This window comes from Ovis canadensis, chromosome 26 (genome assembly GCF_042477335.2).
Source record: "Ovis canadensis isolate MfBH-ARS-UI-01 breed Bighorn chromosome 26, ARS-UI_OviCan_v2, whole genome shotgun sequence".
Taxonomy (NCBI): domain Eukaryota; kingdom Metazoa; phylum Chordata; class Mammalia; order Artiodactyla; family Bovidae; genus Ovis; species Ovis canadensis.
Genome location: NC_091270.1, coordinates 366432 through 393901, shown reverse-complemented (window position 1 = coordinate 393901; position 27470 = coordinate 366432).

Genomic DNA, 27470 nt, shown 5'->3' with positions numbered 1-27470 from the left:
CTCCCAGCCTCGCGCAGCCTGCTCCTTCCTGGGCAGGAAGCCTAGCAGCGAGGCAAGTCTGGGCAAGGCTCGCCCAGGGCAGAGCAGCCTCGCGCCAGCAATCTGCCAGAATGGGCCTCTGAGCAGAGATGGAGCTCTGCCGTCCTGGAGGCGCACTCGGCTCCAGTCAAGTAGGGCTTCAGCCAAACGAGGCTGTGCTGCCTCTTCTTCACTCGAGGAGGCTCGCCTCCCCGCCAGCTGTTCACTCGGCTTCCAGATGGGGGCGCTCTTCGCCTCCTGCAGGTCTTGGCTCAGGGGCTGCTTGCCCTGAGCTGGGGCTGTGCGCAGGAGCACACGCACGCAGGGGCAGGCCCCAACCAGCTGCACACGTCTCTGCTGGGGAGGAGAGCGCTAGGGAAGCTACGTGTGTGAGGCAGCTGCTGGACTTCCAGGGAGTCAGCCTCCGGGTGTGCGGGGATGCAGACCCCAGCCAGGGGCCCTGGGAGCCTGGTGCACTCCGTGCGGCGCTGAGCCTGGGCGGCCAAGCAACCGCTGGAGGAGCCCTGCACTGGCCCTTCCCTTCCCTCGCACAGAGCTCTTCCTGCTGGAGCCCTTGGCAGTGTGCAAGCCACCGGCCCCTAAGCCCTCCCCAAGGACGCCTGGGGCCTAGGTGCAAAGGCAAGGCAGGAGCGGAGCTGAGGCCAGGAAGGCGCCAGTGGCGTCTCCCAGCCTCGCGCAGCCTGCTCTTTCCTGCGCAGGAAGCCTAGCAGCGAGGCAAGTCTGGGCAAGGCTCGCCCAGGGCAGAGCAGCCTCGCGCCAGCAACTCTACCAGAACGGGCCTCTGAGCAGAGCTGGAGCTCTGCCGTCCTGGAGGCGCACTCGGATCCAGCCAAGTAGGGCTTGAGCCAAACGAGGCTGTGCTGCCTCTTCTTCCCTCGAGGAGGCTCGCCTTCCCTCCAGCTGTTCACTCGGCTTCCAGGTGGGGGCGCTCTGCGCCTCCAGCAGGTCTTGGCTCAGGGGCTGCTTCCCCTGAGCTGGGGCTGTGCGCGGGAGCCCAGGCACGCAGGGGCAGGCCCCAACCAGCTGCACACGTCTCTGCTGGGGAGGAGAGCGCTAGGGAAGCTACGTGTGTGAGGCAGCTGCTGGACGCCCAGGGAGTCAGCCTCCGGGTGTGCGGGGCTGCAGACCCCAGCCAGGGGCCCTGGGAGCCTGGGGCACTCCGTGCGGCGCTGAGTCTGGGCGGCCAAGCAACCGCTGGAGGAGCCCTGCACTGGCCCTTCCCTTCCCTCGCACAGAGCTCTTCCTGCTGGAGCCCTTGGCACTCTGCAAGCCACCGGCCCTAAGCCCTCCCCAAGGACGCCTGGGGCCTAGGTGCAAAGGCAAGGCAGGAGCGGAGCTGAGGCCAGGAAGGCGCCAGTGGCGTCTCCCAGCCTCGCGCAGCCTGCTCCTTCCTGGGCAGGAAGCCTAGCAGCGAGGCAAGTCTGGGCAAGGCTCGCCCAGGGCAGAGCAGCCTCGCGCCAGCAACTCTGCCAGAACGGGCCTCTGGAGCAGAGCTGGAGCTCTGCCGTCCTGGAGGCGCACTCGGCTCCAGCCAAGTAGGGCTTGAGCCAAACGAGGCTGTGCTGCCTCTTCTTCCCTCGAGGAGGCTCGCCTCCCCGCCAGCTTTTCACTCGGCTTCCAGTTGGGGGCGCTCCTCGCCTCCTGCAGGTCTTGGCTCAGGGGCTGCTTGCCCTGAGCTGGGGCTGTGCGCGGGAGCCCAGGCACGCAGGGGCAGGCCCCAACCAGCTGCACACATCTCTGCTGGGGAGGAGAGCGCTAGGGAAGCTACGTGTGTGAGGCAGCTGCTGGGCGCCCAGGGAGTCAGCCTCCGGGTGTGCGGGGCTGCAGACCCCAGCCAGGGCCCTGGGAGCCTGGGGCACTCCGTGCGGCGCTGAGTCTGGGCAGCCAAGCAACCGCTGGAGGAGCCCTGCACTGGCCCTTCCCTTCCCTCGCACAGAGCTCTTCCTGCTGGAGCCCTTGGCACTCTGCAAGCCACCGGCCCCTAAGCCCTCCCCAAGGACGCCTGGGGCCTAGGTGCAAAGGCAAGGCAGGAGCGGAGCTGAGACCAGGAAGGCGCCAGTGGCGTCTCCCAGCCTCGCGCAGCCTGCTCCTTCCTGGGCAGGAAGCCTAGCAGCGAGGCAAGTCTGGGCAACGCTCGGCCAGGGCAGATCAGCCTCGCGCCAGCAACTCTGCCAGAACGGGCCTCTGAGCAGAGCTGGAGCTCTGCCGTCCTGGAGGCGCACTCGGCTCCAGCCAAGTAGGGCTTGAGCCAAACGACGCAGGGCTGCCTCTTCTTCCCTCGAGGAGGCTCGCCTCCCCGCCAGCTGTTCACTCGGCTTCCAGTTGGGGGCGCTCTTCGCCTCCTGCAAGTCTTGGCTCAGGGGCTGCTTGCCCTGAGCTGGGGCTGTGCGCAGGAGCCCAGGCACGCAGGGGCAGGCCCCAACCAGCTGCACACGTCTCTGCTGGGGAGGAGAGCGCTAGGGAAGCTACGTGTGTGAGGCAGCTGCTGGGCGCCCAGGGAGTCAGCCTCCGGGTGTGCGGGGCTGCAGACCCCAGCCAGGGCCCTGGGAGCCTGGTGCACTCCGTGCGGCGCTGAGTCTGGGCGGCCAAGCAACCGCTGGAGGAGCCCTGCACTGGCCCTTCCCTTCCCTCGCACAGAGCTCTTCCTGCTGGAGCCCTTGGCACTCTGCAAGCCACCGGCCCCTAAGCCCTCCCCAAGGACGCTTGGGGCCTAGGTGCAAAGGCAAGGCAGGAGCGGAGCTGAGGCCAGGAAGGCGCCAGTGGCGTCTCCCAGCCTCGCGCAGCCTGCTCCTTCCTGGGCAGGAAGCCTAGCAGCGAGGCAAGTCTGGGCAAGGCTCGCCCAGGGCAGAGCAGCCTCGCGCCAGCAACTCTGCCAGAACGGGCCTCTGAGCAGAGCTGGAGCTCTGCCGTCCTGGAGGCGCACTCGGCTCCAGCCAAGTAGGGCTTGAGCCAAACGAGGCTGGGCTGCCTCTTCTTCCCTCGAGGAGGCTCGCCTCCCCGCCAGCTGTTCACTCGGCTTCCAGGTGGGGGCGCTCTGCGCCTCCTGCAGGTCTTGGCTCAGGGGCTGCTTGCCCTGAGCTGGGGATGTGGGCGGGAGCCCAGGCACGCTGGGGCAGGCCCCAACCAGCTGCACACGTCTCTGCTGGGGAGGAGAGTGCTAGGGAAGCTACGTGTGTGAGGCAGCTGCTGGACTCCCAGGGAGTCAGCCTCCGGGTGTGCGGGGCTGCAGATCCCAGCCAGGGGCCCTGGGAGCCTGGTGCACTCCGTGCGGCGCTGAGCCTGGGCGGCCAAGAAACCGCTGGAGGAGCCCTGCACTGGCCCTTCCCTTCCCTCGCACAGAGCTCTTCCTGCTGGAGCCCTTGGCAGTGTGCAAGCCACCGGCCCCTAAGCCCTCCCCAAGGACGCCTGGGGCCTAGGTGCAAAGGCAAGGCAGGAGCGGAGCTGAGGCCAGGAAGGCGCCAGTGGCGTCTCCCAGCCTCGCGCAGCCTGCTCCTTCCTGGGCAGGAAACCTAGCAGCGAGGCAAGTCTGGGCAAGGCTCGCCCAGGGCAGAGCAGCCTCGCGCCAGCAACTCTGCCAGAACGGCCTCTGAGCAGAGCTGGAGCTCTGCCGTCCTGGAGGTGCACTCGGCTCCAGCCAAGTAGGGCTTGAGCCAAACGAGGCTGTGCTGCCTCTTCTTCCCTCGAGGAGGCTCGCCTCCCCGCCAGCTGTTCACTCGGCTTCCAGTTGGGGGCGCTCTTCGCCTCCTGCAGGTCTTGGCTCAGGGGCTGCTTGCCCTGAGCTGGGGCTGTGCGCAGGAGCCCAGGCACGCAGGGGCAGGCCCCAACCAGCTGCACACGTCTCTGCTGGGGAGGAGAGCGCTAGGGAAGCTACGTGTGTGAGGCAGCTGCTGGGCGCCCAGGGAGTCAGCCTCCGGGTGTGAGGGGCTGCAGAACCCAGCCAGGGCCCTGGGAGCCTGGGGCACTCCGTGCGGCGCTGAGTCTGGGCGGCCAAGCAACCGCTGGAGGAGCCCTGCACTGGCCCTTCCCTTCCCTCGCACAGAGCTCTTCCTGCTGGAGCCCTTGGCACTCTGCAAGCCACCGGCCCCTAAGCCCTCCCCAAGGACGCCTGGGGCCTAGGTGCAAAGGCAAGGCAGGAGCGGAGCTGAGTCCAGGAAGGCGCCAGTGGCGTCTCCCAGCCTCGCGCAGCCTGCTCCTTCCTGGGCAGGAAGCCTAGCAGCGAGGCAAGTCTGGGCAAGGCTCGCCCAGGGCAGAGCAGCCTCGCGCCAGCAACTCTGCCAGAACGGGCCTCTGAGCAGAGCTGGAGCTCTGCCGTCCTGGAGGCGTACTCAGCTCCAGCCAAGTAGGGCATGAGCCAAACGAGGCTGGCCTGCCTCTTCTTCCCTCGAGGACGCTGGCCTCCCCGCCAGCTGTTCACTCGGCTTCCAGGTGGGGGCGCTCTGCGCCTCCTGCAGGTCTTGGCTCAAGGGCTGCTTGCCCTGAGCTGGGGCTGTGGGCGGGGGCCCAGGCACGCAGGGGCAGGCCCCAACCAGTTGCACACGTCTCTGCTGGGGAGGAGAGCGCTAGGGAAGCTACGTGTGTGAGGCAGCTGCTGGACTCCCAGGGAGTCAGCCTCCGGGTGTGCGGGGCTGCAGACCCCAGCCAGGGGCCCTGGGAGCCTGGTGCACTCCGTGCGGCGCTGAGCCTGGGCGGCCAAGCAACCGCTGGAGGAGCCCTGCACTGGCCCTTCCCTTCCCTCGCACAGATCTCTTCCTGCTGGAGCCCTTGGCAGTGTGCAAGCCACCGGCCCCTAAGCCCTCCCCAAGGACGCCTGGGGCCTAGGTGCAAAGGCAAGGCAGGAGCGGAGCTGGGGCCAGGAAGGCGCCAGTGGCGTCTCCCAGCCTCGCGCAGCCTGCTCCTTCCTGGGCAGGAAGCCTAGCAGCGAGGCAAGTCTGGGCAAGGCTCGCCCAGGGCAGAGCAGCCTCGCGCCAGCAATCTGCCAGAATGGGCCTCTGAGCAGAGATGGAGCTCTGCCGTCCTGGAGGCGCACTCGGCTCCAGTCAAGTAGGGCTTCAGCCAAACGAGGCTGTGCTGCCTCTTCTTCACTCGAGGAGGCTCGCCTCCCCGCCAGCTGTTCACTCGGCTTCCAGATGGGGGCGCTCTTCGCCTCCTGCAGGTCTTGGCTCAGGGGCTGCTTGCCCTGAGCTGGGGCTGTGCGCAGGAGCACACGCACGCAGGGGCAGGCCCCAACCAGCTGCACACGTCTCTGCTGGGGAGGAGAGCGCTAGGGAAGCTACGTGTGTGAGGCAGCTGCTGGACTTCCAGGGAGTCAGCCTCCGGGTGTGCGGGGATGCAGACCCCAGCCAGGGGCCCTGGGAGCCTGGTGCACTCCGTGCGGCGCTGAGCCTGGGCGACCAAGCAACCGCTGGAGGAGCCCTGCACTGGCCCTTCCCTTCCCTCGCACAGAGCTCTTCCTGCTGGAGCCCTTGGCAGTGTGCAAGCCACCGGCCCCTAAGCCCTCCCCAAGGACGCCTGGGGCCTAGGTGCAAAGGCAAGGCAGGAGCGGAGCTGAGGCCAGGAAGGCGCCAGTGGCGTCTCCCAGCCTCGCGCAGCCTGCTCTTTCCTGCGCAGGAAGCCTAGCAGCGAGGCAAGTCTGGGCAAGGCTCGCCCAGGGCAGAGCAGCCTCGCGCCAGCAACTCTACCAGAACGGGCCTCTGAGCAGAGCTGGAGCTCTGCCGTCCTGGAGGCGCACTCGGATCCAGCCAAGTAGGGCTTGAGCCAAACGAGGCTGTGCTGCCTCTTCTTCCCTCGAGGAGGCTCGCCTTCCCTCCAGCTGTTCACTCGGCTTCCAGGTGGGGGCGCTCTGCGCCTCCAGCAGGTCTTGGCTCAGGGGCTGCTTCCCCTGAGCTGGGGCTGTGCGCGGGAGCCCAGGCACGCAGGGGCAGGCCCCAACCAGCTGCACACGTCTCTGCTGGGGAGGAGAGCGCTAGGGAAGCTACGTGTGTGAGGCAGCTGCTGGACGCCCAGGGAGTCAGCCTCCGGGTGTGCGGGGCTGCAGACCCCAGCCAGGGGCCCTGGGAGCCTGGGGCACTCCGTGCGGCGCTGAGTCTGGGCGGCCAAGCAACCGCTGGAGGAGCCCTGCACTGGCCCTTCCCTTCCCTCGCACAGAGCTCTTCCTGCTGGAGCCCTTGGCACTCTGCAAGCCACCGGCCCTAAGCCCTCCCCAAGGACGCCTGGGGCCTAGGTGCAAAGGCAAGGCAGGAGCGGAGCTGAGGCCAGGAAGGCGCCAGTGGCGTCTCCCAGCCTCGCGCAGCCTGCTCCTTCCTGGGCAGGAAGCCTAGCAGCGAGGCAAGTCTGGGCAAGGCTCGCCCAGGGCAGAGCAGCCTCGCGCCAGCAACTCTGCCAGAACGGGCCTCTGGAGCAGAGCTGGAGCTCTGCCGTCCTGGAGGCGCACTCGGCTCCAGCCAAGTAGGGCTTGAGCCAAACGAGGCTGTGCTGCCTCTTCTTCCCTCGAGGAGGCTCGCCTCCCCGCCAGCTTTTCACTCGGCTTCCAGTTGGGGGCGCTCCTCGCCTCCTGCAGGTCTTGGCTCAGGGGCTGCTTGCCCTGAGCTGGGGCTGTGCGCGGGAGCCCAGGCACGCAGGGGCAGGCCCCAACCAGCTGCACACATCTCTGCTGGGGAGGAGAGCGCTAGGGAAGCTACGTGTGTGAGGCAGCTGCTGGGCGCCCAGGGAGTCAGCCTCCGGGTGTGCGGGGCTGCAGACCCCAGCCAGGGCCCTGGGAGCCTGGGGCACTCCGTGCGGCGCTGAGTCTGGGCAGCCAAGCAACCGCTGGAGGAGCCCTGCACTGGCCCTTCCCTTCCCTCGCACAGAGCTCTTCCTGCTGGAGCCCTTGGCACTCTGCAAGCCACCGGCCCCTAAGCCCTCCCCAAGGACGCCTGGGGCCTAGGTGCAAAGGCAAGGCAGGAGCGGAGCTGAGACCAGGAAGGCGCCAGTGGCGTCTCCCAGCCTCGCGCAGCCTGCTCCTTCCTGGGCAGGAAGCCTAGCAGCGAGGCAAGTCTGGGCAACGCTCGGCCAGGGCAGATCAGCCTCGCGCCAGCAACTCTGCCAGAACGGGCCTCTGAGCAGAGCTGGAGCTCTGCCGTCCTGGAGGCGCACTCGGCTCCAGCCAAGTAGGGCTTGAGCCAAACGACGCAGGGCTGCCTCTTCTTCCCTCGAGGAGGCTCGCCTCCCCGCCAGCTGTTCACTCGGCTTCCAGTTGGGGGCGCTCTTCGCCTCCTGCAAGTCTTGGCTCAGGGGCTGCTTGCCCTGAGCTGGGGCTGTGCGCAGGAGCCCAGGCACGCAGGGGCAGGCCCCAACCAGCTGCACACGTCTCTGCTGGGGAGGAGAGCGCTAGGGAAGCTACGTGTGTGAGGCAGCTGCTGGGCGCCCAGGGAGTCAGCCTCCGGGTGTGCGGGGCTGCAGACCCCAGCCAGGGCCCTGGGAGCCTGGTGCACTCCGTGCGGCGCTGAGTCTGGGCGGCCAAGCAACCGCTGGAGGAGCCCTGCACTGGCCCTTCCCTTCCCTCGCACAGAGCTCTTCCTGCTGGAGCCCTTGGCACTCTGCAAGCCACCGGCCCCTAAGCCCTCCCCAAGGACGCTTGGGGCCTAGGTGCAAAGGCAAGGCAGGAGCGGAGCTGAGGCCAGGAAGGCGCCAGTGGCGTCTCCCAGCCTCGCGCAGCCTGCTCCTTCCTGGGCAGGAAGCCTAGCAGCGAGGCAAGTCTGGGCAAGGCTCGCCCAGGGCAGAGCAGCCTCGCGCCAGCAACTCTGCCAGAACGGGCCTCTGAGCAGAGCTGGAGCTCTGCCGTCCTGGAGGCGCACTCGGCTCCAGCCAAGTAGGGCTTGAGCCAAACGAGGCTGGGCTGCCTCTTCTTTCCTCGAGGACGCTCGCCTCCCCGCCAGCTGTTCACTCGGCTTCCAGGTGGGGGCGCTCTGCGCCTCCTGCAGGTCTTGGCTCAGGGGCTGCTTGCCCTGAGCTGGGGCTGTGGGCGGGGGCCCAGGCACGCAGGGGCAGGCCCCAACCAGCTGCACACGTCTCTGCTGGGGAGGAGAGCGCTAGGGAAGCTACGTGTGTGAGGCAGCTGCTGGACTCCCAGGGAGTCAGCCTCCGGGTGTGCGGGGCTGCAGACCCCAGCCTGGGGCCCTGGGAGCCTGGTGCACTCCGTGCGGCGCTGAGCCTGGGTGGCCAAGCAACCGCTGGAGGAGCCCTGCACTGGCCCTTCCCTTCCCTCGCACAGAGCTCTTCCTGCTGGAGCCCTTGGCAGTGTGCAAGCCACCGGCCCCTAAGCCCTCCCCAAGGACGCCTGGGGCCTAGGTGCAAAGGCAAGGCAGGAGCGGAGCTGAGGCCAGGAAGGCGCCAGTGGCGTCTCCCAGCCTCGCGCAGCCTGCTCCTTCCTGGGCAGGAAGCCTAGCAGCGAGGCAAGTCTGGGCAAGGCTCGCCCAGGGCAGAGCAGCCTCGCGCCAGCAACTCTGCCAGAACGGGCCTCTGAGCAGAGCTGGAGCTCTGCCGTCCTGGAGGCGCACTCGGCTCCAGCCAAGTAGGGCTTGAGCCAAACGAGGCTGGGCTGCCTCTTCTTCCCTCGAGGATGCTCGCCTCCCCGCCAGCTGTTCACTCGGCTTCCAGGTGGGGGCGCTCTTCGCCTCCTGCAGGTCTTGGCTCAGGGGCTGCTTGCCCTGAGCTGGGGCTGTGTGCAGGAGCCCAGGCACGCAGGGGCAGGCCCCAACCAGTTGCACACGTCTCTGCTGGGGAGGAGAGCGCTAGGGAAGCTACGTGTGTGAGGCAGCTGCTGGACTCCCAGGGAGTCAGCCTCAGGGTGTGCGGGGCTGCAGACCCCAGCCAGGGCCCTGGGAGCCTGGGGCACTCCGTGCGGCGCTGAGTCTGGGCGGCCAAGCAACCGCTGGAGGAGCCCTGCACTGGCCCTTCCCTTCCCTCGCACAGAGCTCTTCCTGCTGGAGCCCTTGGCACTCTGCAAGCCACCGGCCCCTAAGCCCTCCCCAAGGACGCCTGGGGCCTAGGTGCAAAGGCAAGGCAGGAGCGGAGCTGAGACCAGGAAGGCGCCAGTGGCGTCTCCCAGCCTCGCGCAGCCTGCTCCTTCCTGGGCAGGAAGCCGAGCAGCGAGGCAAGTCTGGGCAACGCTCGGCCAGGGCAGATCAGCCTCGCGCCAGCAACTCTGCCAGAACGGGCCTCTGAGCAGAGCTGGAGCTCTGCCGTCCTGGAGGCGCACTCGGCTCCAGCCAAGTAGGGCTTGAGCCAAACGACGCAGGGCTGCCTCTTCTTCCCTCGAGGATGCTCGCCTCCCCGCCAGCTGTTCACTCGGCTTCCAGGTGGGGGCGCTCTTCGCCTCCTGCAGGTCTTGGCTCAGGGGCTGCTTGCCCTGAGCTGGGGCTGTGTGCAGGAGCCCAGGCACGCAGGGGCAGGCCCCAACCAGTTGCACACGTCTCTGCTGGGGAGGAGAGCGCTAGGGAAGCTACGTGTGTGAGGCAGCTGCTGGACTCCCAGGGAGTCAGCCTCCGGGTGTGCGGGGCTGCAGACCCCAGCCAGGGGCCCTGGGAGCCTGGTGCACTCCGTGCGGCGCTGAGCCTGGGCGGCCAAGCAACCGCTGGAGGAGCCCTGCACTGGCCCTTCCCTTCCCTCGCACAGAGCTCTTCCTGCTGGAGCCCTTGGCAGTGTGCAAGCCACCGGCCCCTAAGCCCTCCCCAAGGACGCCTGGGGCCTAGGTGCAAAGGCAAGGCAGGAGCGGAGCTGGGGCCAGGAAGGCGCCAGTGGCGTCTCCCAGCCTCGCGCAGCCTGCTCCTTCCTGGGCAGGAAGCCTAGCAGCGAGGCAAGTCTGGGCAAGGCTCGCCCAGGGCAGAGCAGCCTCGCGCCAGCAATCTGCCAGATGGGCCTCTGAGCAGAGCTGGAGCTCTGCCGTCCTGGAGGCGCACTCGGATCCAGCCAAGTAGGGCTTGAGCCAAACGAGGCTGGGCTGCCTCTTCTTCCCTCGAGGAGACTCGCCTTCCCTCCAGCTGTTCACTCGGCTTCCAGGTGGGGGCGCTCTGCGCCTCCAGCAGGTCTTGGCTCAGGGGCTGCTTCCCCTGAGCTGGGGCTGTGCGCGGGAGCCCAGGCACGCAGGGGCAGGCCCCAACCAGCTGCACACGTCTCTGCTGGGGAGGAGAGCGCTAGGGAAGCTACGTGTGTGAGGCAGCTGCTGGACGCCCAGGGAGTCAGCCTCCGGGTGTGCGGGGCTGCAGACCCCAGCCAGGGGCCCTGGGAGCCTGGGGCACTCCGTGCGGCGCTGAGTCTGGGCGGCCAAGCAACCGCTGGAGGAGCCCTGCTCTGGCCCTTCCCTTCCCTCGCACAGAGCTCTTCCTGCTGGAGCCCTTGGCACTCTGCAAGCCACCGGCCCCTAAGCCCTCCCCAAGGACGCCTGGGGCCTAGGTGCAAAGGCAAGGCAGGAGCGGAGCTGAGGCCAGGAAGGCGCCAGTGGCGTCTCCCAGCCTCGCGCAACCTGCTCCTTCCTGGGCAGGAAGCCTAGCAGCGAGGCAAGTCTGGGCAAGGCTCGCCCAGGGCAGAGCAGCCTCGCGCCAGCAACTCTGCCAGAACGGGCCTCTGAGCAGAGCTGGAGCTCTGCCGTCCTGGAGGCGCACTCGGCTCCAGCCAAGTAGGGCTTGAGCCAAACGAGGCTGGGCTGCCTCTTCTTCCCTCGAGGATGCTCGCCTCCCCGCCAGCTTTTCACTCGGCTTCCAGTTGGGGGCGCTCTTCGCCTCCTGCAGGTCTTGGCTCAGGGGCTGCTTGCCCTGAGCTGGGGCTGTGCGCAGGAGCCCAGGCACGCAGGGGCAGGCCCCAACCAGCTGCACACATCTCTGCTGGGGAGGAGAGCGCTAGGGAAGCTACGTGTGTGAGGCAGCTGCTGGGCGCCCAGGGAGTCAGCCTCAGGGTGTGCGGGGCTGCAGACCCCAGCCAGGGCCCTGGGAGCCTGGGGCACTCCGTGCGGCGCTGAGTCTGGGCGGCCAAGCAACCGCTGGAGGAGCCCTGCACTGGCCCTTCCCTTCCCTCGCACAGAGCTCTTCCTGCTGGAGCCCTTGGCACTCTGCAAGCCACCGGCCCCTAAGCCCTCCCCAAGGACGCCTGGGGCCTAGGTGCAAAGGCAAGGCAGGAGCGGAGCTGAGACCAGGAAGGCGCCAGTGGCGTCTCCCAGCCTCGCGCAGCCTGCTCCTTCCTGGGCAGGAAGCCTAGCAGCGAGGCAAGTCTGGGCAACGCTCGGCCAGGGCAGATCAGCCTCGCGCCAGCAACTCTGCCAGAACGGGCCTCTGAGCAGAGCTGGAGCTCTGCCGTCCTGGAGGCGCACTCGGCTCCAGCCAAGTAGGGCTTGAGCCAAACGACGCAGGGCTGCCTCTTCTTCCCTCGAGGATGCTCGCCTCCCCGCCAGCTGTTCACTCGGCTTCCAGGTGGGGGCGCTCTTCGCCTCCTGCAGGTCTTGGCTCAGGGGCTGCTTGCCCTGAGCTGGGGCTGTGTGCAGGAGCCCAGGCACGCAGGGGCAGGCCCCAACCAGCTGCACACGTCTCTGCTGGGGAGGAGAGCGCTAGGGAAGCTACGTGTGTGAGGCAGCTGCTGGGCGCCCAGGGAGTCAGCCTCCGGGTGTGCGGGGCTGCAGACCCCAGCCAGGGCCCTGGGAGCCTGGGGCACTCCGTGAGGCGCTGAGTCTGGGCGGCCAAGCAACCGCTGGAGGAGCCCTGCACTGGCCCTTCCCTTCCCTCGCACAGAGCTCTTCCTGCTGGAGCCCTTGGCAGTGTGCAAGCCACCGGCCCCTAAGCCCTCCCCAAGGAAGCCTGGGGCCTAGGTGCAAAGGCAAGGCAGGAGCGGAGCTGAGGCCAGGAAGGCGCCAGTGGCGTCTCCCAGCCTCGCGCATCCTGCTCCTTCCTGGGCAGGAAGCCTAGCAGCGAGGCAAGTCTGGGCAAGGCTCGCCCAGGGCAGAGCAGCCTCGCGCCAGCAACTCTGCCAGAACGGGCCTCTGAGCAGAGCTGGAGCTCTGCCGTCCTGGAGGCGCACTCGGCTCCAGCCAAGTAGGGCTTGAGCCAAACGAGGCTGGGCTGCCTCTTCTTCCCTCGAGGAGGCTCGCCTCCCCGCCAGCTGTTCACTCGGCTTCCAGGTGGGGGCGCTCTGCGCCTCCTGCAGGTCTTGGCTCAGGGGCTGCTTGCCCTGAGCTGGGGATGTGGGCGGGAGCCCAGGCACGCTGGGGCAGGCCCCAACCAGCTGCACACGTCTCTGCTGGGGAGGAGAGTGCTAGGGAAGCTACGTGTGTGAGGCAGCTGCTGGACTCCCAGGGAGTCAGCCTCCGGGTGTGCGGGGCTGCAGATCCCAGCCAGGGGCCCTGGGAGCCTGGTGCACTCCGTGCGGCGCTGAGCCTGGGCGGCCAAGAAACCGCTGGAGGAGCCCTGCACTGGCCCTTCCCTTCCCTCGCACAGAGCTCTTCCTGCTGGAGCCCTTGGCAGTGTGCAAGCCACCGGCCCCTAAGCCCTCCCCAAGGACGCCTGGGGCCTAGGTGCAAAGGCAAGGCAGGAGCGGAGCTGAGGCCAGGAAGGCGCCAGTGGCGTCTCCCAGCCTCGCGCAGCCTGCTCCTTCCTGGGCAGGAAACCTAGCAGCGAGGCAAGTCTGGGCAAGGCTCGCCCAGGGCAGAGCAGCCTCGCGCCAGCAACTCTGCCAGAACGGCCTCTGAGCAGAGCTGGAGCTCTGCCGTCCTGGAGGTGCACTCGGCTCCAGCCAAGTAGGGCTTGAGCCAAACGAGGCTGTGCTGCCTCTTCTTCCCTCGAGGAGGCTCGCCTCCCCGCCAGCTGTTCACTCGGCTTCCAGTTGGGGGCGCTCTTCGCCTCCTGCAGGTCTTGGCTCAGGGGCTGCTTGCCCTGAGCTGGGGCTGTGCGCAGGAGCCCAGGCACGCAGGGGCAGGCCCCAACCAGCTGCACACGTCTCTGCTGGGGAGGAGAGCGCTAGGGAAGCTACGTGTGTGAGGCAGCTGCTGGGCGCCCAGGGAGTCAGCCTCCGGGTGTGAGGGGCTGCAGAACCCAGCCAGGGCCCTGGGAGCCTGGGGCACTCCGTGCGGCGCTGAGTCTGGGCGGCCAAGCAACCGCTGGAGGAGCCCTGCACTGGCCCTTCCCTTCCCTCGCACAGAGCTCTTCCTGCTGGAGCCCTTGGCACTCTGCAAGCCACCGGCCCCTAAGCCCTCCCCAAGGACGCCTGGGGCCTAGGTGCAAAGGCAAGGCAGGAGCGGAGCTGAGTCCAGGAAGGCGCCAGTGGCGTCTCCCAGCCTCGCGCAGCCTGCTCCTTCCTGGGCAGGAAGCCTAGCAGCGAGGCAAGTCTGGGCAAGGCTCGCCCAGGGCAGAGCAGCCTCGCGCCAGCAACTCTGCCAGAACGGGCCTCTGAGCAGAGCTGGAGCTCTGCCGTCCTGGAGGCGTACTCAGCTCCAGCCAAGTAGGGCATGAGCCAAACGAGGCTGGCCTGCCTCTTCTTCCCTCGAGGACGCTGGCCTCCCCGCCAGCTGTTCACTCGGCTTCCAGGTGGGGGCGCTCTGCGCCTCCTGCAGGTCTTGGCTCAAGGGCTGCTTGCCCTGAGCTGGGGCTGTGGGCGGGGGCCCAGGCACGCAGGGGCAGGCCCCAACCAGTTGCACACGTCTCTGCTGGGGAGGAGAGCGCTAGGGAAGCTACGTGTGTGAGGCAGCTGCTGGACTCCCAGGGAGTCAGCCTCCGGGTGTGCGGGGCTGCAGACCCCAGCCAGGGGCCCTGGGAGCCTGGTGCACTCCGTGCGGCGCTGAGCCTGGGCGGCCAAGCAACCGCTGGAGGAGCCCTGCACTGGCCCTTCCCTTCCCTCGCACAGATCTCTTCCTGCTGGAGCCCTTGGCAGTGTGCAAGCCACCGGCCCCTAAGCCCTCCCCAAGGACGCCTGGGGCCTAGGTGCAAAGGCAAGGCAGGAGCGGAGCTGGGGCCAGGAAGGCGCCAGTGGCGTCTCCCAGCCTCGCGCAGCCTGCTCCTTCCTGGGCAGGAAGCCTAGCAGCGAGGCAAGTCTGGGCAAGGCTCGCCCAGGGCAGAGCAGCCTCGCGCCAGCAATCTGCCAGAATGGGCCTCTGAGCAGAGATGGAGCTCTGCCGTCCTGGAGGCGCACTCGGCTCCAGTCAAGTAGGGCTTCAGCCAAACGAGGCTGTGCTGCCTCTTCTTCACTCGAGGAGGCTCGCCTCCCCGCCAGCTGTTCACTCGGCTTCCAGATGGGGGCGCTCTTCGCCTCCTGCAGGTCTTGGCTCAGGGGCTGCTTGCCCTGAGCTGGGGCTGTGCGCAGGAGCACACGCACGCAGGGGCAGGCCCCAACCAGCTGCACACGTCTCTGCTGGGGAGGAGAGCGCTAGGGAAGCTACGTGTGTGAGGCAGCTGCTGGACTTCCAGGGAGTCAGCCTCCGGGTGTGCGGGGATGCAGACCCCAGCCAGGGGCCCTGGGAGCCTGGTGCACTCCGTGCGGCGCTGAGCCTGGGCGGCCAAGCAACCGCTGGAGGAGCCCTGCACTGGCCCTTCCCTTCCCTCGCACAGAGCTCTTCCTGCTGGAGCCCTTGGCAGTGTGCAAGCCACCGGCCCCTAAGCCCTCCCCAAGGACGCCTGGGGCCTAGGTGCAAAGGCAAGGCAGGAGCGGAGCTGAGGCCAGGAAGGCGCCAGTGGCGTCTCCCAGCCTCGCGCAGCCTGCTCTTTCCTGCGCAGGAAGCCTAGCAGCGAGGCAAGTCTGGGCAAGGCTCGCCCAGGGCAGAGCAGCCTCGCGCCAGCAACTCTACCAGAACGGGCCTCTGAGCAGAGCTGGAGCTCTGCCGTCCTGGAGGCGCACTCGGATCCAGCCAAGTAGGGCTTGAGCCAAACGAGGCTGTGCTGCCTCTTCTTCCCTCGAGGAGGCTCGCCTTCCCTCCAGCTGTTCACTCGGCTTCCAGGTGGGGGCGCTCTGCGCCTCCAGCAGGTCTTGGCTCAGGGGCTGCTTCCCCTGAGCTGGGGCTGTGCGCGGGAGCCCAGGCACGCAGGGGCAGGCCCCAACCAGCTGCACACGTCTCTGCTGGGGAGGAGAGCGCTAGGGAAGCTACGTGTGTGAGGCAGCTGCTGGACGCCCAGGGAGTCAGCCTCCGGGTGTGCGGGGCTGCAGACCCCAGCCAGGGGCCCTGGGAGCCTGGGGCACTCCGTGCGGCGCTGAGTCTGGGCGGCCAAGCAACCGCTGGAGGAGCCCTGCACTGGCCCTTCCCTTCCCTCGCACAGAGCTCTTCCTGCTGGAGCCCTTGGCACTCTGCAAGCCACCGGCCCTAAGCCCTCCCCAAGGACGCCTGGGGCCTAGGTGCAAAGGCAAGGCAGGAGCGGAGCTGAGGCCAGGAAGGCGCCAGTGGCGTCTCCCAGCCTCGCGCAGCCTGCTCCTTCCTGGGCAGGAAGCCTAGCAGCGAGGCAAGTCTGGGCAAGGCTCGCCCAGGGCAGAGCAGCCTCGCGCCAGCAACTCTGCCAGAACGGGCCTCTGGAGCAGAGCTGGAGCTCTGCCGTCCTGGAGGCGCACTCGGCTCCAGCCAAGTAGGGCTTGAGCCAAACGAGGCTGTGCTGCCTCTTCTTCCCTCGAGGAGGCTCGCCTCCCCGCCAGCTTTTCACTCGGCTTCCAGTTGGGGGCGCTCCTCGCCTCCTGCAGGTCTTGGCTCAGGGGCTGCTTGCCCTGAGCTGGGGCTGTGCGCGGGAGCCCAGGCACGCAGGGGCAGGCCCCAACCAGCTGCACACATCTCTGCTGGGGAGGAGAGCGCTAGGGAAGCTACGTGTGTGAGGCAGCTGCTGGGCGCCCAGGGAGTCAGCCTCCGGGTGTGCGGGGCTGCAGACCCCAGCCAGGGCCCTGGGAGCCTGGGGCACTCCGTGCGGCGCTGAGTCTGGGCAGCCAAGCAACCGCTGGAGGAGCCCTGCACTGGCCCTTCCCTTCCCTCGCACAGAGCTCTTCCTGCTGGAGCCCTTGGCACTCTGCAAGCCACCGGCCCCTAAGCCCTCCCCAAGGACGCCTGGGGCCTAGGTGCAAAGGCAAGGCAGGAGCGGAGCTGAGACCAGGAAGGCGCCAGTGGCGTCTCCCAGCCTCGCGCAGCCTGCTCCTTCCTGGGCAGGAAGCCTAGCAGCGAGGCAAGTCTGGGCAACGCTCGGCCAGGGCAGATCAGCCTCGCGCCAGCAACTCTGCCAGAACGGGCCTCTGAGCAGAGCTGGAGCTCTGCCGTCCTGGAGGCGCACTCGGCTCCAGCCAAGTAGGGCTTGAGCCAAACGACGCAGGGCTGCCTCTTCTTCCCTCGAGGAGGCTCGCCTCCCCGCCAGCTGTTCACTCGGCTTCCAGTTGGGGGCGCTCTTCGCCTCCTGCAAGTCTTGGCTCAGGGGCTGCTTGCCCTGAGCTGGGGCTGTGCGCAGGAGCCCAGGCACGCAGGGGCAGGCCCCAACCAGCTGCACACGTCTCTGCTGGGGAGGAGAGCGCTAGGGAAGCTACGTGTGTGAGGCAGCTGCTGGGCGCCCAGGGAGTCAGCCTCCGGGTGTGCGGGGCTGCAGACCCCAGCCAGGGCCCTGGGAGCCTGGTGCACTCCGTGCGGCGCTGAGTCTGGGCGGCCAAGCAACCGCTGGAGGAGCCCTGCACTGGCCCTTCCCTTCCCTCGCACAGAGCTCTTCCTGCTGGAGCCCTTGGCACTCTGCAAGCCACCGGCCCCTAAGCCCTCCCCAAGGACGCTTGGGGCCTAGGTGCAAAGGCAAGGCAGGAGCGGAGCTGAGGCCAGGAAGGCGCCAGTGGCGTCTCCCAGCCTCGCGCAGCCTGCTCCTTCCTGGGCAGGAAGCCTAGCAGCGAGGCAAGTCTGGGCAAGGCTCGCCCAGGGCAGAGCAGCCTCGCGCCAGCAACTCTGCCAGAACGGGCCTCTGAGCAGAGCTGGAGCTCTGCCGTCCTGGAGGCGCACTCGGCTCCAGCCAAGTAGGGCTTGAGCCAAACGAGGCTGGGCTGCCTCTTCTTCCCTCGAGGAGGCTCGCCTCCCCGCCAGCTGTTCACTCGGCTTCCAGGTGGGGGCGCTCTGCGCCTCCTGCAGGTCTTGGCTCAGGGGCTGCTTGCCCTGAGCTGGGGATGTGGGCGGGAGCCCAGGCACGCTGGGGCAGGCCCCAACCAGCTGCACACGTCTCTGCTGGGGAGGAGAGTGCTAGGGAAGCTACGTGTGTGAGGCAGCTGCTGGACTCCCAGGGAGTCAGCCTCCGGGTGTGCGGGGCTGCAGATCCCAGCCAGGGGCCCTGGGAGCCTGGTGCACTCCGTGCGGCGCTGAGCCTGGGCGGCCAAGAAACCGCTGGAGGAGCCCTGCACTGGCCCTTCCCTTCCCTCGCACAGAGCTCTTCCTGCTGGAGCCCTTGGCAGTGTGCAAGCCACCGGCCCCTAAGCCCTCCCCAAGGACGCCTGGGGCCTAGGTGCAAAGGCAAGGCAGGAGCGGAGCTGAGGCCAGGAAGGCGCCAGTGGCGTCTCCCAGCCTCGCGCAGCCTGCTCCTTCCTGGGCAGGAAACCTAGCAGCGAGGCAAGTCTGGGCAAGGCTCGCCCAGGGCAGAGCAGCCTCGCGCCAGCAACTCTGCCAGAACGGCCTCTGAGCAGAGCTGGAGCTCTGCCGTCCTGGAGGTGCACTCGGCTCCAGCCAAGTAGGGCTTGAGCCAAACGAGGCTGTGCTGCCTCTTCTTCCCTCGAGGAGGCTCGCCTCCCCGCCAGCTGTTCACTCGGCTTCCAGTTGGGGGCGCTCTTCGCCTCCTGCAGGTCTTGGCTCAGGGGCTGCTTGCCCTGAGCTGGGGCTGTGCGCAGGAGCCCAGGCACGCAGGGGCAGGCCCCAACCAGCTGCACACGTCTCTGCTGGGGAGGAGAGCGCTAGGGAAGCTACGTGTGTGAGGCAGCTGCTGGGCGCCCAGGGAGTCAGCCTCCGGGTGTGAGGGGCTGCAGAACCCAGCCAGGGCCCTGGGAGCCTGGGGCACTCCGTGCGGCGCTGAGTCTGGGCGGCCAAGCAACCGCTGGAGGAGCCCTGCACTGGCCCTTCCCTTCCCTCGCACAGAGCTCTTCCTGCTGGAGCCCTTGGCACTCTGCAAGCCACCGGCCCCTAAGCCCTCCCCAAGGACGCCTGGGGCCTAGGTGCAAAGGCAAGGCAGGAGCGGAGCTGAGTCCAGGAAGGCGCCAGTGGCGTCTCCCAGCCTCGCGCAGCCTGCTCCTTCCTGGGCAGGAAGCCTAGCAGCGAGGCAAGTCTGGGCAAGGCTCGCCCAGGGCAGAGCAGCCTCGCGCCAGCAACTCTGCCAGAACGGGCCTCTGAGCAGAGCTGGAGCTCTGCCGTCCTGGAGGCGTACTCAGCTCCAGCCAAGTAGGGCATGAGCCAAACGAGGCTGGCCTGCCTCTTCTTCCCTCGAGGACGCTGGCCTCCCCGCCAGCTGTTCACTCGGCTTCCAGGTGGGGGCGCTCTGCGCCTCCTGCAGGTCTTGGCTCAAGGGCTGCTTGCCCTGAGCTGGGGCTGTGGGCGGGGGCCCAGGCACGCAGGGGCAGGCCCCAACCAGTTGCACACGTCTCTGCTGGGGAGGAGAGCGCTAGGGAAGCTACGTGTGTGAGGCAGCTGCTGGACTCCCAGGGAGTCAGCCTCCGGGTGTGCGGGGCTGCAGACCCCAGCCAGGGGCCCTGGGAGCCTGGTGCACTCCGTGCGGCGCTGAGCCTGGGCGGCCAAGCAACCGCTGGAGGAGCCCTGCACTGGCCCTTCCCTTCCCTCGCACAGATCTCTTCCTGCTGGAGCCCTTGGCAGTGTGCAAGCCACCGGCCCCTAAGCCCTCCCCAAGGACGCCTGGGGCCTAGGTGCAAAGGCAAGGCAGGAGCGGAGCTGGGGCCAGGAAGGCGCCAGTGGCGTCTCCCAGCCTCGCGCAGCCTGCTCCTTCCTGGGCAGGAAGCCTAGCAGCGAGGCAAGTCTGGGCAAGGCTCGCCCAGGGCAGAGCAGCCTCGCGCCAGCAATCTGCCAGAATGGGCCTCTGAGCAGAGATGGAGCTCTGCCGTCCTGGAGGCGCACTCGGCTCCAGTCAAGTAGGGCTTCAGCCAAACGAGGCTGTGCTGCCTCTTCTTCACTCGAGGAGGCTCGCCTCCCCGCCAGCTGTTCACTCGGCTTCCAGATGGGGGCGCTCTTCGCCTCCTGCAGGTCTTGGCTCAGGGGCTGCTTGCCCTGAGCTGGGGCTGTGCGCAGGAGCACACGCACGCAGGGGCAGGCCCCAACCAGCTGCACACGTCTCTGCTGGGGAGGAGAGCGCTAGGGAAGCTACGTGTGTGAGGCAGCTGCTGGACTTCCAGGGAGTCAGCCTCCGGGTGTGCGGGGATGCAGACCCCAGCCAGGGGCCCTGGGAGCCTGGTGCACTCCGTGCGGCGCTGAGCCTGGGCGACCAAGCAACCGCTGGAGGAGCCCTGCACTGGCCCTTCCCTTCCCTCGCACAGAGCTCTTCCTGCTGGAGCCCTTGGCAGTGTGCAAGCCACCGGCCCCTAAGCCCTCCCCAAGGACGCCTGGGGCCTAGGTGCAAAGGCAAGGCAGGAGCGGAGCTGAGGCCAGGAAGGCGCCAGTGGCGTCTCCCAGCCTCGCGCAGCCTGCTCTTTCCTGCGCAGGAAGCCTAGCAGCGAGGCAAGTCTGGGCAAGGCTCGCCCAGGGCAGAGCAGCCTCGCGCCAGCAACTCTACCAGAACGGGCCTCTGAGCAGAGCTGGAGCTCTGCCGTCCTGGAGGCGCACTCGGATCCAGCCAAGTAGGGCTTGAGCCAAACGAGGCTGTGCTGCCTCTTCTTCCCTCGAGGAGGCTCGCCTTCCCTCCAGCTGTTCACTCGGCTTCCAGGTGGGGGCGCTCTGCGCCTCCAGCAGGTCTTGGCTCAGGGGCTGCTTCCCCTGAGCTGGGGCTGTGCGCGGGAGCCCAGGCACGCAGGGGCAGGCCCCAACCAGCTGCACACGTCTCTGCTGGGGAGGAGAGCGCTAGGGAAGCTACGTGTGTGAGGCAGCTGCTGGACGCCCAGGGAGTCAGCCTCCGGGTGTGCGGGGCTGCAGACCCCAGCCAGGGGCCCTGGGAGCCTGGGGCACTCCGTGCGGCGCTGAGTCTGGGCGGCCAAGCAACCGCTGGAGGAGCCCTGCACTGGCCCTTCCCTTCCCTCGCACAGAGCTCTTCCTGCTGGAGCCCTTGGCACTCTGCAAGCCACCGGCCCTAAGCCCTCCCCAAGGACGCCTGGGGCCTAGGTGCAAAGGCAAGGCAGGAGCGGAGCTGAGGCCAGGAAGGCGCCAGTGGCGTCTCCCAGCCTCGCGCAGCCTGCTCCTTCCTGGGCAGGAAGCCTAGCAGCGAGGCAAGTCTGGGCAAGGCTCGCCCAGGGCAGAGCAGCCTCGCGCCAGCAACTCTGCCAGAACGGGCCTCTGGAGCAGAGCTGGAGCTCTGCCGTCCTGGAGGCGCACTCGGCTCCAGCCAAGTAGGGCTTGAGCCAAACGAGGCTGTGCTGCCTCTTCTTCCCTCGAGGAGGCTCGCCTCCCCGCCAGCTTTTCACTCGGCTTCCAGTTGGGGGCGCTCCTCGCCTCCTGCAGGTCTTGGCTCAGGGGCTGCTTGCCCTGAGCTGGGGCTGTGCGCGGGAGCCCAGGCACGCAGGGGCAGGCCCCAACCAGCTGCACACATCTCTGCTGGGGAGGAGAGCGCTAGGGAAGCTACGTGTGTGAGGCAGCTGCTGGGCGCCCAGGGAGTCAGCCTCCGGGTGTGCGGGGCTGCAGACCCCAGCCAGGGCCCTGGGAGCCTGGGGCACTCGGTGCGGCGCTGAGTCTGGGCGGCCAAGCAACCGCTGGAGGAGCCCTGCACTGGCCCTTCCCTTCCCTCGCACAGAGCTCTTCCTGCTGGAGCCCTTGGCACTCTGCAAGCCACCGGCCCCTAAGCCCTCCCCAAGGACGCCTGGGGCCTAGGTGCAAAGGCAAGGCAGGAGCGGAGCTGAGACCAGGAAGGCGCCAGTGGCGTCTCCCAGCCTCGCGCAGCCTGCTCCTTCCTGGGCAGGAAGCCTAGCAGCGAGGCAAGTCTGGGCAACGCTCGGCCAGGGCAGATCAGCCTCGCGCCAGCAACTCTGCCAGAACGGGCCTCTGAGCAGAGCTGGAGCTCTGCCGTCCTGGAGGCGCACTCGGCTCCAGCCAAGTAGGGCTTGAGCCAAACGACGCAGGGCTGCCTCTTCTTCCCTCGAGGAGGCTCGCCTCCCCGCCAGCTGTTCACTCGGCTTCCAGTTGGGGGCGCTCTTCGCCTCCTGCAAGTCTTGGCTCAGGGGCTGCTTGCCCTGAGCTGGGGCTGTGCGCAGGAGCCCAGGCACGCCGGGGCAGGCCCCAACCAGCGGCCCACGTCTCTGCTGGGGAGGAGAGCGCTAGGGAAGCTACGTGTGTGAGGCAGCTGCTGGGCGCCCAGGGAGTCAGCCTCCGGGTGTGCGGGGCTGCAGACCCCAGCCAGGGCCCTGGGAGCCTGGTGCACTCCGTGCGGCGCTGAGTCTGGGCGGCCAAGCAACCGCTGGAGGAGCCCTGCACTGGCCCTTCCCTTCCCTCGCACAGAGCTCTTCCTGCTGGAGCCCTTGGCACTCTGCAAGCCACCGGCCCCTAAGCCCTCCCCAAGGACGCTTGGGGCCTAGGTGCAAAGGCAAGGCAGGAGCGGAGCTGAGGCCAGGAAGGCGCCAGTGGCGTCTCCCAGCCTCGCGCAGCCTGCTCCTTCCTGGGCAGGAAGCCTAGCAGCGAGGCAAGTCTGGGCAAGGCTCGCCCAGGGCAGAGCAGCCTCGCGCCAGCAACTCTGCCAGAACGGGCCTCTGAGCAGAGCTGGAGCTCTGCCGTCCTGGAGGCGCACTCGGCTCCAGCCAAGTAGGGCTTGAGCCAAACGAGGCTGGGCTGCCTCTTCTTTCCTCGAGGACGCTCGCCTCCCCGCCAGCTGTTCACTCGGCTTCCAGGTGGGGGCGCTCTGCGCCTCCTGCAGGTCTTGGCTCAGGGGCTGCTTGCCCTGAGCTGGGGCTGTGGGCGGGGGCCCAGGCACGCAGGGGCAGGCCCCAACCAGCTGCACACGTCTCTGCTGGGGAGGAGAGCGCTAGGGAAGCTACGTGTGTGAGGCAGCTGCTGGACTCCCAGGGAGTCAGCCTCCGGGTGTGCGGGGCTGCAGACCCCAGCCTGGGGCCCTGGGAGCCTGGTGCACTCCGTGCGGCGCTGAGCCTGGGTGGCCAAGCAACCGCTGGAGGAGCCCTGCACTGGCCCTTCCCTTCCCTCGCACAGAGCTCTTCCTGCTGGAGCCCTTGGCAGTGTGCAAGCCACCGGCCCCTAAGCCCTCCCCAAGGACGCCTGGGGCCTAGGTGCAAAGGCAAGGCAGGAGCGGAGCTGAGGCCAGGAAGGCGCCAGTGGCGTCTCCCAGCCTCGCGCAGCCTGCTCCTTCCTGGGCAGGAAGCCTAGCAGCGAGGCAAGTCTGGGCAAGGCTCGCCCAGGGCAGAGCAGCCTCGCGCCAGCAACTCTGCCAGAACGGGCCTCTGAGCAGAGCTGGAGCTCTGCCGTCCTGGAGGCGCACTCGGCTCCAGCCAAGTAGGGCTTGAGCCAAACGAGGCTGGGCTGCCTCTTCTTCCCTCGAGGATGCTCGCCTCCCCGCCAGCTGTTCACTCGGCTTCCAGGTGGGGGCGCTCTTCGCCTCCTGCAGGTCTTGGCTCAGGGGCTGCTTGCCCTGAGCTGGGGCTGTGTGCAGGAGCCCAGGCACGCAGGGGCAGGCCCCAACCAGTTGCACACGTCTCTGCTGGGGAGGAGAGCGCTAGGGAAGCTACGTGTGAGAGGCAGCTGCTGGACTCCCAGGGAGTCAGCCTCAGGGTGTGCGGGGCTGCAGACCCCAGCCAGGGCCCTGGGAGCCTGGGGCACTCCGTGCGGCGCTGAGTCTGGGCGGCCAAGCAACCGCTGGAGGAGCCCTGCACTGGCCCTTCCCTTCCCTCGCACAGAGCTCTTCCTGCTGGAGCCCTTGGCACTCTGCAAGCCACCGGCCCCTAAGCCCTCCCCAAGGACGCCTGGGGCCTAGGTGCAAAGGCAAGGCAGGAGCGGAGCTGAGACCAGGAAGGCGCCAGTGGCGTCTCCCAGCCTCGCGCAGCCTGCTCCTTCCTGGGCAGGAAGCCTAGCAGCGAGGCAAGTCTGGGCAACGCTCGGCCAGGGCAGATCAGCCTCGCGCCAGCAACTCTGCCAGAACGGGCCTCTGAGCAGAGCTGGAGCTCTGCCGTCCTGGAGGCGCACTCGGCTCCAGCCAAGTAGGGCTTGAGCCAAACGACGCAGGGCTGCCTCTTCTTCCCTCGAGGATGCTCGCCTCCCCGCCAGCTGTTCACTCGGCTTCCAGGTGGGGGCGCTCTTCGCCTCCTGCAGGTCTTGGCTCAGGGGCTGCTTGCCCTGAGCTGGGGCTGTGTGCAGGAGCCCAGGCACGCAGGGGCAGGCCCCAACCAGTTGCACACGTCTCTGCTGGGGAGGAGAGCGCTAGGGAAGCTACGTGTGTGAGGCAGCTGCTGGACTCCCAGGGAGTCAGCCTCCGGGTGTGCGGGGCTGCAGACCCCAGCCAGGGGCCCTGGGAGCCTGGTGCACTCCGTGCGGCGCTGAGCCTGGGCGGCCAAGCAACCGCTGGAGGAGCCCTGCACTGGCCCTTCCCTTCCCTCGCACAGAGCTCTTCCTGCTGGAGCCCTTGGCAGTGTGCAAGCCACCGGCCCCTAAGCCCTCCCCAAGGACGCCTGGGGCCTAGGTGCAAAGGCAAGGCAGGAGCGGAGCTGGGGCCAGGAAGGCGCCAGTGGCGTCTCCCAGCCTCGCGCAGCCTGCTCCTTCCTGGGCAGGAAGCCTAGCAGCGAGGCAAGTCTGGGCAAGGCTCGCCCAGGGCAGAGCAGCCTCGCGCCAGCAATCTGCCAGATGGGCCTCTGAGCAGAGCTGGAGCTCTGCCGTCCTGGAGGCGCACTCGGATCCAGCCAAGTAGGGCTTGAGCCAAACGAGGCTGGGCTGCCTCTTCTTCCCTCGAGGAGGCTCGCCTTCCCTCCAGCTGTTCACTCGGCTTCCAGGTGGGGGCGCTCTGCGCCTCCAGCAGGTCTTGGCTCAGGGGCTGCTTCCCCTGAGCTGGGGCTGTGCGCGGGAGCCCAGGCACGCAGGGGCAGGCCCCAACCAGCTGCACACGTCTCTGCTGGGGAGGAGAGCGCTAGGGAAGCTACGTGTGTGAGGCAGCTGCTGGACGCCCAGGGAGTCAGCCTCCGGGTGTGCGGGGCTGCAGACCCCAGCCAGGGGCCCTGGGAGCCTGGGGCACTCCGTGCGGCGCTGAGTCTGGGCGGCCAAGCAACCGCTGGAGGAGCCCTGCTCTGGCCCTTCCCTTCCCTCGCACAGAGCTCTTCCTGCTGGAGCCCTTGGCACTCTGCAAGCCACCGGCCCCTAAGCCCTCCCCAAGGACGCCTGGGGCCTAGGTGCAAAGGCAAGGCAGGAGCGGAGCTGAGGCCAGGAAGGCGCCAGTGGCGTCTCCCAGCCTCGCGCAACCTGCTCCTTCCTGGGCAGGAAGCCTAGCAGCGAGGCAAGTCTGGGCAAGGCTCGCCCAGGGCAGAGCAGCCTCGCGCCAGCAACTCTGCCAGAACGGGCCTCTGAGCAGAGCTGGAGCTCTGCCGTCCTGGAGGCGCACTCGGCTCCAGCCAAGTAGGGCTTGAGCCAAACGAGGCTGGGCTGCCTCTTCTTCCCTCGAGGATGCTCGCCTCCCCGCCAGCTGTTCACTCGGCTTCCAGGTGGGGGCGCTCTTCGCCTCCTGCAGGTCTTGGCTCAGGGGCTGCTTGCCCTGAGCTGGGGCTGTGTGCAGGAGCCCAGGCACGCAGGGGCAGGCCCCAACCAGTTGCACACGTCTCTGCTGGGGAGGAGAGCGCTAGGGAAGCTACGTGTGTGAGGCAGCTGCTGGACTCCCAGGGAGTCAGCCTCAGGGTGTGCGGGGCTGCAGACCCCAGCCAGGGCCCTGGGAGCCTGGGGCACTCCGTGCGGCGCTGAGTCTGGGCGGCCAAGCAACCGCTGGAGGAGCCCTGCACTGGCCCTTCCCTTCCCTCGCACAGAGCTCTTCCTGCTGGAGCCCTTGGCACTCTGCAAGCCACCGGCCCCTAAGCCCTCCCCAAGGACGCCTGGGGCCTAGGTGCAAAGGCAAGGCAGGAGCGGAGCTGAGACCAGGAAGGCGCCAGTGGCGTCTCCCAGCCTCGCGCAGCCTGCTCCTTCCTGGGCAGGAAGCCTAGCAGCGAGGCAAGTCTGGGCAACGCTCGGCCAGGGCAGATCAGCCTCGCGCCAGCAACTCTGCCAGAACGGGCCTCTGAGCAGAGCTGGAGCTCTGCCGTCCTGGAGGCGCACTCGGCTCCAGCCAAGTAGGGCTTGAGCCAAACGACGCAGGGCTGCCTCTTCTTCCCTCGAGGATGCTCGCCTCCCCGCCAGCTGTTCACTCGGCTTCCAGGTGGGGGCGCTCTTCGCCTCCTGCAGGTCTTGGCTCAGGGGCTGCTTGCCCTGAGCTGGGGCTGTGTGCAGGAGCCCAGGCACGCAGGGGCAGGCCCCAACCAGTTGCACACGTCTCTGCTGGGGAGGAGAGCGCTAGGGAAGCTACGTGTGTGAGGCAGCTGCTGGACTCCCAGGGAGTCAGCCTCCGGGTGTGCGGGGCTGCAGACCCCAGCCAGGGGCCCTGGGAGCCTGGTGCACTCCGTGCGGCGCTGAGCCTGGGCGGCCAAGCAACCGCTGGAGGAGCCCTGCACTGGCCCTTCCCTTCCCTCGCACAGAGCTCTTCCTGCTGGAGCCCTTGGCAGTGTGCAAGCCACCGGCCCCTAAGCCCTCCCCAAGGACGCCTGGGGCCTAGGTGCAAAGGCAAGGCAGGAGCGGAGCTGGGGCCAGGAAGGCGCCAGTGGCGTCTCCCAGCCTCGCGCAGCCTGCTCCTTCCTGGGCAGGAAGCCTAGCAGCGAGGCAAGTCTGGGCAAGGCTCGCCCAGGGCAGAGCAGCCTCGCGCCAGCAATCTGCCAGATGGGCCTCTGAGCAGAGCTGGAGCTCTGCCGTCCTGGAGGCGCACTCGGATCCAGCCAAGTAGGGCTTGAGCCAAACGAGGCTGGGCTGCCTCTTCTTCCCTCGAGGAGGCTCGCCTTCCCTCCAGCTGTTCACTCGGCTTCCAGGTGGGGGCGCTCTGCGCCTCCAGCAGGTCTTGGCTCAGGGGCTGCTTCCCCTGAGCTGGGGCTGTGCGCGGGAGCCCAGGCACGCAGGGGCAGGCCCCAACCAGCTGCACACGTCTCTGCTGGGGAGGAGAGCGCTAGGGAAGCTACGTGTGTGAGGCAGCTGCTGGACGCCCAGGGAGTCAGCCTCCGGGTGTGCGGGGCTGCAGACCCCAGCCAGGGGCCCTGGGAGCCTGGGGCACTCCGTGCGGCGCTGAGTCTGGGCGGCCAAGCAACCGCTGGAGGAGCCCTGCTCTGGCCCTTCCCTTCCCTCGCACAGAGCTCTTCCTGCTGGAGCCCTTGGCACTCTGCAAGCCACCGGCCCCTAAGCCCTCCCCAAGGACGCCTGGGGCCTAGGTGCAAAGGCAAGGCAGGAGCGGAGCTGAGGCCAGGAAGGCGCCAGTGGCGTCTCCCAGCCTCGCGCAACCTGCTCCTTCCTGGGCAGGAAGCCTAGCAGCGAGGCAAGTCTGGGCAAGGCTCGCCCAGGGCAGAGCAGCCTCGCGCCAGCAACTCTGCCAGAACGGGCCTCTGAGCAGAGCTGGAGCTCTGCCGTCCTGGAGGCGCACTCGGCTCCAGCCAAGTAGGGCTTGAGCCAAACGAGGCTGTGCTGCCTCTTCTTCCCTCGAGGAGGCTCGCCTCCCCGCCAGCTTTTCACTCGGCTTCCAGTTGGGGGCGCTCTTCGCCTCCTGCAGGTCTTGGCTCAGGGGCTGCTTGCCCTGAGCTGGGGCTGTGCGCGGGAGCCCAGGCACGCAGGGGCAGGCCCCAACCAGCTGCACACATCTCTGCTGGGGAGGAGAGCGCTAGGGAAGCTACGTGTGTGAGGCAGCTGCTGGGCGCCCAGGGAGTCAGCCTCCGGGTGTGCGGGGCTGCAGACCCCAGCCAGGGCCCTGGGAGCCTGGGGCACTCCGTGCGGCGCTGAGTCTGGGCGGCCAAGCAACCGCTGGAGGAGCCCTGCACTGGCCCTTCCCTTCCCTCGCACAGAGCTCTTCCTGCTGGAGCCCTTGGCACTCTGCAAGCCACCGGCCCCTAAGCCCTCCCCAAGGACGCCTGGGGCCTAGGTGCAAAGGCAAGGCAGGAGCGGAGCTGAGACCAGGAAGGCGCCAGTGGCGTCTCCCAGCCTCGCGCATCCTGCTCCTTCCTGGGCAGGAAGCCTAGCAGCGAGGCAAGTCTGGGCAACGCTCGGCCAGGGCAGATCAGCCTCGCGCCAGCAACTCTGCCAGAACGGGCCTCTG